Source organism: Mustelus asterias, chromosome 8 (genome assembly GCF_964213995.1).
Source record: "Mustelus asterias chromosome 8, sMusAst1.hap1.1, whole genome shotgun sequence".
Taxonomy (NCBI): domain Eukaryota; kingdom Metazoa; phylum Chordata; class Chondrichthyes; order Carcharhiniformes; family Triakidae; genus Mustelus; species Mustelus asterias.
In genome coordinates, this window is record NC_135808.1 from 50,647,129 (window position 1) to 50,658,197 (window position 11,069).

Consider the following 11,069-nt stretch of genomic DNA (forward strand, 5'->3'; position numbering starts at 1 on the left):
TTACTCTTTAGGCCATATTAACCATTTCATGTCAAAGGCGGTGTGGGGGGTGGGGAGGTCTCTCACTCTGGATCTTTGCTTATCTCCCCCTGTCTGGTTCCAATGTCACAGCTGATGGCCAGATTATTAAATTCAGGTCTCTTCAGTAGTTTGTATGTTGTGTCCTTTTTCCCGCACTCCATCTCTGACCCTGAATCATTTGCTCAGAACCTTTTACACAGACAATAGTTCGCAACTTATCTGGTTCAGTTTGTCTGGAGGGACTTTCCAGTCCAATAAAGTGCTTTCATGTAAGGAGCGGTGAGAGTTCCTTTCAGAGTCTCACTGAGGTTCAGAACCGGACTCTGGACGGAACAGGAATGAGCGACTGGGACAAGTTTTGTGTTAAAACAACCATTTTATTGAATAATGATAAAAAGAATATATAAGAAAGATAATGTGTATGAAAAGGAAGAAAGATAACTTTATTGAAAGGAGAAAGCACTCTGTATATATCTGAAGAATAGAAGACAGTCGGATGTTTGTTTAAACACAAACGATAACCCCAATTTGCTCTGTTCCATGACAGCTCCCCCAGAATTGGTACACGTTACCCTCCCCTGGGTACACACATGCCCAAGTTGCTGAGTAACCTCAATGGGTGAACACTACAGTCAGTCACTTAAGGGGCGATACGGTGGCACAGTGATTAGCACTGATGCCTCACAGGGCCAGGGAACCGGGTTCGATTCTCATCTTGGGTCACAGTCTGTGCTGAGTCTGCATGTTCTCCCCGTGTCTGTGTGGGTTTCCTCCGGGTGCTCCGGTTTCCTCCCACTGTCTGCAAGATGTGCTGGTTAGGAGTATTGGCCATGCCAAATTCTCCCTCAGTGTACCCAAACAGGGGTCAGAGTGTGGCGACGAGGTGATTTTCACAGTAACTTCATTGCAGCGTTAATGTAAGACTAATTGTTGCATTAAGAAATAAAATTTTGTTTAAACATTTCTGTTTCTAACCCTTCCTCCTGTTGTCCCTGGGTGACTATTCCACCTTGGCTGCAGCACTCAGTCTCTGAAACAATGTCTCTTTAACCTGGATTTCTGGCTCCATTCCAGTCTTGTGAAGACTGTGACACTGTCTGTCCCAAAACAAATCTCAGTTCTTCCCACAGGGACCTCAATGTGAAGCAGACTTTGTAATATTCAGCTTGTTGACGGAGCTCTTGATGATGTCTTCACATCTGTCATCAATCAGCTGTTATGTCCATCAATTAAACGTCATCTTCTGATGCTTCAGGTGAGCACTCCAGATAAGATTCCTCAGCGACTTGGTCTGTAGACCAAGGCTCACAGAATGCATCAGGTGATGAAGGAGCAGCGCTCAGAAAGCTCGTGCTACCAAATAAACCTGTTGGACATTAATCTGGTGTTGTGAGACTACTTACTGTGCCTACCCCAGTCCCACACCGGCAACACCACAGAATGCGGTAGAACAGTACCTGTAATAAACAAGAAACAACTTATTTTAATATTCTAGCTTGAGAAAGTGGAGAAACAAAAGATTGAGTCTGAACAGCAGTTGTGTGGCCAGTCCAGAGAGAAAACACAATCTGGAAAAACAGCTCACCCCTGATTCTTCTTCTGAATGAATCAGAGCACAATCACAGCTGGGTTAAGATCAGTGTGGATCAAATGAGAAAATACAAAATGAGTTCAAATATTAAAAATCAGAGCAGGGCAGAAATAAAATGTAAAATACAAAATTATAAAACTTAGTGGCAGCAGCAGGCCTCAGGCCGACACTCAGAATATTTTAAAAATAGAAATCAGGCCGATTTGACTTTTTTTCATTCATTCATGGGACATGGCATTGCTGGCTGGCCAGCAGTTATTGCCCATCCCTAGTTGCCCTTGAGAAGGTGGTGCTGAGCTGCCTTCTTGAATCACTGCAGCCCACGGGCTGTGGGTTGACCCACAATGCCACGAGGGAGGGAATTCCAGGATTTGAACCCAGCAACTGTGAAGGAACGGCGATATATTTCCAAGTCAGGAAAGTGAGTGGCTTGGAGATGAACTTGCAGGTAGTGGTATTCCCATGTATCTGCTGCCCTTGTCCTTCTAGATGGAAGTGGTCGTGGGTTTGGAAGGTGCTGTCTAAGGATTTTTGGTGAATTGCTGCAGTGCATCTTGTAGATAGTACACACTGCTGCTACTGAGCGTCGGTGCTGGAGGGATTGAATGTTTGTAGATGTGGTGCCAATCAAGTGGGCTGCTTTGTCCGGGATTGTCAACCTTCTTGATTGTTGTTGGAGCTGCACCCACCCAGGCAAGTGGGGAGTGTTCCATCACACTCCTGACTTGTAGATGGTGAATAGGCTTTGGGGAGTCAGGAGATGAGTTACTCACCGCAGTATTCCTTGCCTCTGACCTGCTCTTGTAGCCACTGTGTTTATGTGGTGCGTTCAATTGAGTTTCTGGTCAATGGTGACCCCAAGGATGTTGACAGTGGGGGATTCAGTGATGGTAACACCATTGAATGTCAAAGGGCATTAGAGTGTCTCTTATTGGTGATGGTCATTGCCTGGCATTTGTGTGGCGTGAATGTTACTTGCCACTTGTCAGCCCAAGCCTGGATATTGTCCAGGTCTTACTGCATTTGAACATGGACTGCTTCAGTATCTGAGGAGTCATGACTGATGCTGAACATTGTGCAGTCATCAGCAAACATCCCCACTTCTGACCTTATGATGGAGGGAAGTTCATTGATGAAGCAGCTGAAGATTGTTGGGCCGAGGACACGACTCTGAGGAAGTCCAGACATTAACATGTTTTGTGTCTTTATCATCTTCCCCTCTGTTAAGAATTGGGGAAAATGAAAATAAACAAATGACATTGGGATAAAACAGGGAGATGTCTGAAGAGATGTTGAGATGTGAATTGGCATCTCAGTGAGAAAAGCAAGTGTTTACTGAGGTACCTGAGGAAAGCAATGGGGTTTAGAAAAGATAACTTCAAAGTGGAGGGATAAGGAAATCGACACTGAAATGCCCAAAGCCGATTCCACAGGGTGGGTAACATCAAAGGGAAAGAATGATATATCCATAGCACAGTGACTGGGGAAAAGGGGAGACAGACACAGACACAGCTAACATCAGCACACACTCAGCTGCAGAAACAGTCTCCTGAAAAGAAGCAGCAGGTTTCACCTTCACTGAAACTGAAGACAGTTTTCCCGAATGCTGACACATAACCTGTGTGTGGTAATTATTCACTGGATTTAGCTCACAGAGTTACATAATATTGGATGTTGTTTTGGAACAAAGGGACATCTCAGTGTTCAGGAAACGTAGGTGATTGAGAACCAAGGGGTAGCTTCATGTAATAGTGTGTGTGTCTAGCCCTCAGTGTAGTTAAATATATTGTCGTGTATTCTCGAGCTTGTGTGTTTTTTTTCTTTTACCTGGATGAATATTCTGTATTAATTGTTCACACAAAGACTGGACTATTTCTCCCTGGTTCACACACTTTTCCTCACAGGATGCCAGAGTGAAAATCGACACCACTCAGAACCAATGTTCCATGTTCCCATTCTGAGCTTTGAGATCCTCTCACATTTAACATCAGCGCGGTTCTTAACACCTCAAACAACATTCTCTTCTCTGGAAAGTAACTCTGGAGATTGTTGCTGGTGATGTTTACATTTTAAAATGATTCCAGATCCGAATAGTTTTGTTGTTGAGCTGCCTGCTTTAACTCTGATACAAGTTACATTTCTGACAAACTTCAAGCTTTCGGGTTCATATTTTGGGAAGAGACAAACACATTTTAAACTCTTCCTTCAGCACAGAAGCTTTCAGCATTTGGATTTGTGTCAATTGTTGTCAAACCTTTTAAAATAAACATTTCCTGTTGAGAACTTGATCAGGACCCAAAGCTCAAATCTTTAAACTTTGTAAGAATTATAATTTCCACTTTCAAAACTGAAACTCCCTCTTCCTGATGTGTGTGGCTTTGTATCCAGATTGAAAATCCCACATGTTTATCAACACATGTTGGTGGTGTTGTGGAAAAGTTTGGAGGGATGTCAGAAGCTGCAGCGCGACATAGATAGGATGCAAGACTGGGCGGAGAAGTGGCAGATGGACTTCAACCCGGATAAATGTGTAGTGGTCCATTTTGGCAGGTCAAATGGGATGAAGGAGTATAATATCAAGGGTAAGACTCTTAGCAGTGTAGAGGATCAGAAGGACCTTGGGGTCCGGGTCCATAGGACTCTTAAATCGGCCTCGCAGGTAGAGGAGGTGGTTAAGAAGGCATATGGTGTGCTGACCTTCATCAATCGAGGGACTGAGTTTAGGAGTCCGGGGATAATGATGCAGCTATATAAGACCCTTGATCAGTGTGTCCATATCAGATCCCCTGTCCCCAAGCAAAAGATACCATTGGCCCTGAAGGGGTTAAATCATTTTCTTTCAACATAAAGTAAAGGTTCTAAACCAATGTGCAAACTCCACACAGACAGTGACCCAAACCGGGAATCAAACCCAGGTCCCACTGTGCCACCTGGTTCTAAACCATGACCATGCTGTGGGAATAAAAATCTTCAGATCAATTCTCAGAGTCTTAACGTTGCTGGCAATCTTGTTCCATTTGTGGATCTCTGGAAATAAAGACACAAGGTCCATTCTGCTCAGGGGAATGGATTCAGCAATCTGAAAGTTCAAGCTGTTGTTGCAAAGAGTTCACTCTGTGTTCGTCTGCAAGAGGTTGCTGCAAAGCTGCTTCATTTTCAACACAGGGAAAAGCTGGTGTATCTTTAGAGAACAATCAAACTCTGCTTTCTGGACAGAAATCTCAACTCAAACCTTTTCACTTCAAACTTTGCTTTGTGTCATTATATTGTCCTTGAATCCAACTCATTATCCACATTGTGAAGCTTCAAATTGCTGAAACTTCACACACAAATGAGAAATTAGGGAAGGAAACACATGGTCTCCACCTGGACCGAGCTGGGTTCAGTGTTCTGGCGAAGAGAGTAAATGGGGTGGTCAATAGGACTTTAAACTAGAGATTGGGGGGGAAGGGAAAGTCAGGGAACCAAGAGGTGAAGGAATCAGTGGGAAGCGTAGCTGCTTAGGATTACAAAAAATCACGAAAAGACAGCGCTCAGGAGAGGTTACGATAGTCCCCATCTCACAAAATATGACACAGTGTCTGGAAAGGCTCAGTAAACCAAGGTCCACCACACTACGAAAACAAAAAGGGACGGTCAATAGGGAATTAAAGGTGCTATATTTAAATGCCCGCAGTGTCCGGAACAAGGTAGATGAGCTTGTGGCCCAGATTGTGACTGGCAGGTATGATGTGGTAGGCATCACAGAGACATGGTTGCAGGGGGTTCAGGACTGGCAGTTAAACATCCAGGGATTCACAACCTATCGAAAAGACAGAGGGGTGGGTAGAGGGGGCGGGGTTGCCTTGTTAATTAGAAATGAAATTAAATCAATAGCACTAAACGACATAGGGTCAGACGATGTGGAGTCTGTGTGGGTAGAGTTGAGGAACCACAAAGGCAAAAAAACCATAATGGGAGTTATGTACAGGCCTCCTGACAGTGGTCAGGACCAGGGGCACAAAATGCACCACGAAATAGAAAGGGCATGTCAGAAAGGCAAGGTCACAGTGATCATGGGGGATTTCAATATGCAGGTGGACTGGGTAAATAATGTTGCCAGTGGACCCAAAGAAAGGGAATTCATTGAATGTTTACAGGATGGCTTTTTGGAACAGCTTGTGATGGAGCCCACGAGGGAACAGGCTATTCTGGACTTAGTGTTATGTCATGAGCCAGACGTGATAAAAGATCTTAAAGTAAGGGAACACTTAGGAAGCAGTGATCATAATATGGTAGAATTCAGTCTGCAATTTGAAAGAAGGAAGGCAGAATCAGATGTGAAGGTTCTACAGTTAAATAAAGGTAATTACAGGCGCATGAGGGAGGAACTGACAAAAATCGACTGGAAGCAGAGCCTAGTGGGAAAGACAGTAGAACAGCAATGGCAGGAGTTTCTGGGAGTAATTGAGGACACAGTGCAGAGGTTCATCCCAAACAAAAGAAAGGTTATCAGAGGGGGGATTAGGCAGCCATGGCTGACAAAGGAAGTCAGGGAATGCATCAAGGCAAAAGAGAGAGCCTATAATGTGGCAAAGAGTAGTGGGAAGTCAGAAGATTGGGAAGGCTATAAAAACAAACAGAGGATAACAAAGAGAGAAATAAGGAAGGAGAGGATCAAATATGAAGGTAGGCTAGCCAGTAACATTAGGAATGATAGTAAAAGTTTCTTTAAATACATTAAAAACAAACGGGAGGCAAAAGTAGACATTGGGCCGCTCCAAAATGACGCTGGTAATCTCGTGATGGGAGACAAGGAAATAGCTGAGGAACTTAATAAGTACTTTGCGTCAGTCTTCACAGTAGAAGACATGAGTAATATCCCAACAATTCAGGAAAGTCAGGGGGCAGAGTTGAATATGGTTGCCATCACAAAGGAGAAAGTGCTAGAGAAACTAAAAGGTCTGAAAATTGATAAATCTCCGGGCCCAGATGGGCTACATCCTAGAGTTCTAAAGGAGATAGCTGAAGAAATAGTGGAGGCGTTAGTTATGATCTTTCAAAAGTCACTGGAGTCAGGGAAAGTCCCAGAGGATTGGAAAATCGCTGTTGTAACCCCACTGTTCAAGAAGGGAACAAGAAAAAAGATGGAAAATTATAGGCCAATTAGCCTAACTTCAGTTGTTGGCAAAATTCTAGAATCCATCGTTAAGGATGAGATTTCTAAATTCTTGGAAGTGCAGGGTCGGATTAGGACAAGTCAGCATGGATTTAGTAAGGGGAGGTCGTGCCTGACAAACCTGTTAGAGTTCTTTGAAGAGATAACAAATAGGTTAGACCAAGGAGAGCCAATGGATGTTATCTATCTTGACTTCCAAAAGGCCTTTGACAAGGTGCCTCACGGGAGACTGCTGAGTAAAATAAGGGCCCATGGTATTCGAGGCAAGGTACTAACATGGATTGATGATTGGCTGTCAGACAGAAGGCAGAGAGTTGGGATAAAAGGTTCTTTCTCAGAATGGCAACCGGTGACAAGTGGTGTCCCGCAGGGTTCAGTGTTGGGGCCACAGCTGTTCTCTTTATATATTAACGATCTAGATGACGGGACTGGGGGCATTCTGGCCAAGTTTGCCGATGATACAAAGATAGGTGGAGGGGCAGGTAGTATTGAGGAGGTGGGGAGGCTGCAGAAAGATTTAGACAGTTTAGGAGAGTGGTCCAAGAAGTGCCTGATGAAATTCAACGTGGGCAAGTGCGAGGTCGTGCACTTTGGAAAAAAGAATAGAGGCATGGACTATTTTCTAAAGGGTGACAAAATTCATAATGCTAAAGTGCAAAGGGACTTGGGAGTCCTAGTCCAGGATTCTCTAAAGGTAAACTTGCAGGTTGAGTCCGTAATTAAGAAAGCAAATGTAATGTTGTCATTTATCTCAAGAGGCTTGGAATACAAAAGCAGGGATGTACTTCTGAGGCTTTATAAAGCACTGGTTAGGCCCCATTTGGAGTACTGTGAGCAATTTTGGGCCCCACACCTCAGGAAGGACATACTGGCACTGGAGCGGGTCCAGCGGAGATTCGCACGGATGATCCCAGGAATGGTAGGCCTGACATACGATGAACGTCTGAGGATCGTGGGATTATATTCATTGGAGTTTAGGAGGTTGAGGGGAGATCTGATAGAAACTTACAAGATAATGAACGGCTTAGATAGGATGGACGTAGGGAAGTTGTTTCCATTAGCAGGGGAGACTAGGACGCGGGGGCACAGCCTTAGAATAAAAGGGAGTCACTTTAGAACAGAGATGAGGAGAAATTTCTTCAGCCAGAGAGTGGTAGGTCTGTGGAATTCATTGCCACAGAGGGCTGTGGAGGCCGAGACGTTGAGCGTCTTCAAGACAGAAATTGATAAATTCTTGATTTCTCGAGGAATTAAGGGCTATGGGGAGAGAGCGGGTAAATGGAGTTGAAATCAACCATGATTGAATGGTGGAGTGGACTCGATGGGCCGAATGGCCTTACTTCCGCTCCTATGTCTTATGGTCTTATGGTCTTATGGAAAGCTCACACACACAAATTCTTCATTGTACACAAACACACACAAATAGAAAGATATGTATATTTCCATTCTGATAACAATTATATGAACAACATTAAACTTTCAGACTCAAAACAAAGCTACAAGTAGTAGTGGAGGGGGTGGGAGGAATCTTGGAGACTTCCACCGACAGGAACAATCTAAACAGCCGAAGCTCCCATTTCCTCAGTCCCTGCCTGTCACTGCTCAAGGACGCCCCGAGGGGAACCCTCTCGGTCTGTCACTCACTTGCCCTCTCTCATGCTCTCGCTCCCTCTCTCTCTCTCTCTGTGTCTCTCACGATCTCTCTCTCTCTCTCCTGGATGAAAGCTTTAGCGATTTGCAGCAAATGAATTCATTTTCACCTTTTTAATTGTTTGAAACAATTCAGTGAGTGACATTTTGAGTCCCCAATCTAAATTTTTCCCTCTCACTCACTACACTTGACACCAGGAAACGGTTAATACCATTTTACTGCACTATGTCTCTCACTACACCTGTCACTAGGAAACGGTCAATACTGTTTTACTGCACTGTGTCTTCTCACTGCACCTGAAGTGGGGTGAATGAAATGATTTTACTGAGATTGAAGTTAAAACATTCATTATTAGCTAGAGAATGGACAAATGTAGAGATGAAGGCATGATGGGAAATTGAGCCAATGTTATTGGAATGAACAAGGTCACTGAATCTTCAAATCCCAGCCCAGCCCTTCAGGGATGAGATCAGGAAACACTTCGTCACTTGGAGACTGGTGGAAATCTGGAACTTTCTCCCTGAAAAAAAGCTGTTGAGGCTGCGGGGGAGCCAATTGAAAATGTTCAAACTGAGCTTCCTCCATCTGTCTCTACTATCCCCAAGTCTTTGCCTCTTCGCTCCCTGTTTGTGAAAACTCTCCTGTGTAGTCAGCTCATTCCGATTCCCGGGGGACGAGGCTGGTCTTTGTGATGTGGAGGATATGGGGGGTCAGATCGGGGTCAAAGATGAGGCCAATGTTGTAGAGAGTCTGGTTGAGCAGCAGACAGTGCTCAGGGGGAGGGATGGAGTTTGTATCGGGAGCTGAAGACCAATGGCTTTGAACTTCCCAATGTGTTTCCCAGTGAGCCTGGCTCCTCAGTCCTGACTGCTCTGAGCTGCTGTTCTTTTCACTGATTGGACAGTTATTGTTAGAGATTCAGACCACAGCACAAATCCCCAGTGTCAAAAATAACTGCAAAGACTGTCAGATCGGAAGATTGAAACGTAACCAACAGAGGAAGTGAAAGAAGGAGCTCAGAGCAGCTGGATGTTTGTTACTGAGACGGGAGAAAATGGTGAACCATGTCCACTACCTCCAATCTCCCAGCACAGAAGGCACAGTGGGATACAGTCAGGAGGGAGTTATCCTGGGAATCCTCAACAACAATTCCAGACTCCATGTAGTCTCTCAGTACATGTCAAACATGGACAAGGAAACTAAATAGCGTAACCCCCTCAGCTGATGAATCAGTTCTCCTCCATGTTGAACAGCACTTGGAGGAAGCACTGAGGGTGGCAAGGACACAGAGTGTACTCTGGGTGGGGACTTCAATGTCCATCACCAAGAGTTACTCGGTAGCACCACCACACACCGAGCTGGCCGGGTCCTAAAGGACATAGCTGCTAGACTGGGACTGCAGCAGGTGGTGAGGGAACCAACAAGAGGGAGAAACATACTCGACCTCATCCTCACCAACCTGCCTGCCGCAGATGCATCTGTCCATGACAGTATCGGTAGGAGTGACCACTGCACAGTCCTTGTGGAGATAAAATCCCATCTTCACATTGAGGGTACCCTCCATCGTGTTGTGTGGCACTGCCACCGTGCTAAATGGGATAGATTTCAAACAGATCTAGCAACTCAAAACTGGCATCCATGAGGCACTGTGGGCCATCGGCAGCAGCAGAATTGTACTCAACCACAATCTGTAACCTCATGGCCCGGCATATCCCCCACTCTACCATTACCACCCAGCCTGGGGATCAACCCTGGTTCAATGAAGAGTGCAGGAGGGCATGGCAGGAGCAACAACAGATGTACTGAAAAATGAGGTGTTAACCTGGTGAAGCTACAACACAGGACTGTGTGTCAAACAGCAGAAGCAGCAAGTGATAGGCAGAGCTAAACCATCCCACAACCAATGGATCAGATCTAAGCTCTGCAGTCCTGCCACATCCAGCCGTGAATGGTGGTGGACAATTAAACAACTCACTGGAGGAGGAGGCTCCACAAATATCCCCATCCTTAATGATGGTGGAACCCAGCACATTAGTGGAAAAGATAAGGCTGATACTGCAATGACTCTGGGTCCCGATAATAATCCAGCAATAGTCCTGAAGACTTGTGCTCCAGAACTTCCCTTGCTCCTAGCCAAGCTGTTCCAGTACAGCTACAACACTGGCATCTACCCGGCAATGTGGAAAATTGTACAGGTATGATCTGTATACCAAAAAACAGGACAAATCTATTCTGGCCAATTCCCGCCCCATCAGTCTACTCTGCATCATCAGCAAAGAGATTGATAGAACTGTCGATGACACATTCTAACAGCTGTAATCAGCAATAACCTGCTCACTGACACTCAGTCTGGGTTCCACCAGGTTCACTCAGCTCCTGACCTCATTACAGCCTTGGTTCAAACATGGACAAAAGAGCTGAACCCCAGAGGTGAGGTGAGAGTGACTGCCCTTGACATCAAGGCAGCATTTGACCGAGTGTGGCATCAAGGAGCCCTCGCAAAACTGGAGTCAATGGGAATCAGGGGGAAACTCTCCACTGGTTGGAGTCACACCCAGCACAATGGTAGATGGTTGTGGTTCTAGGATTTCAATCTGAGATTGCCCCAGGACATCACTGCAGGAGTTCCTCAGGGTAGTGTCCTCAGC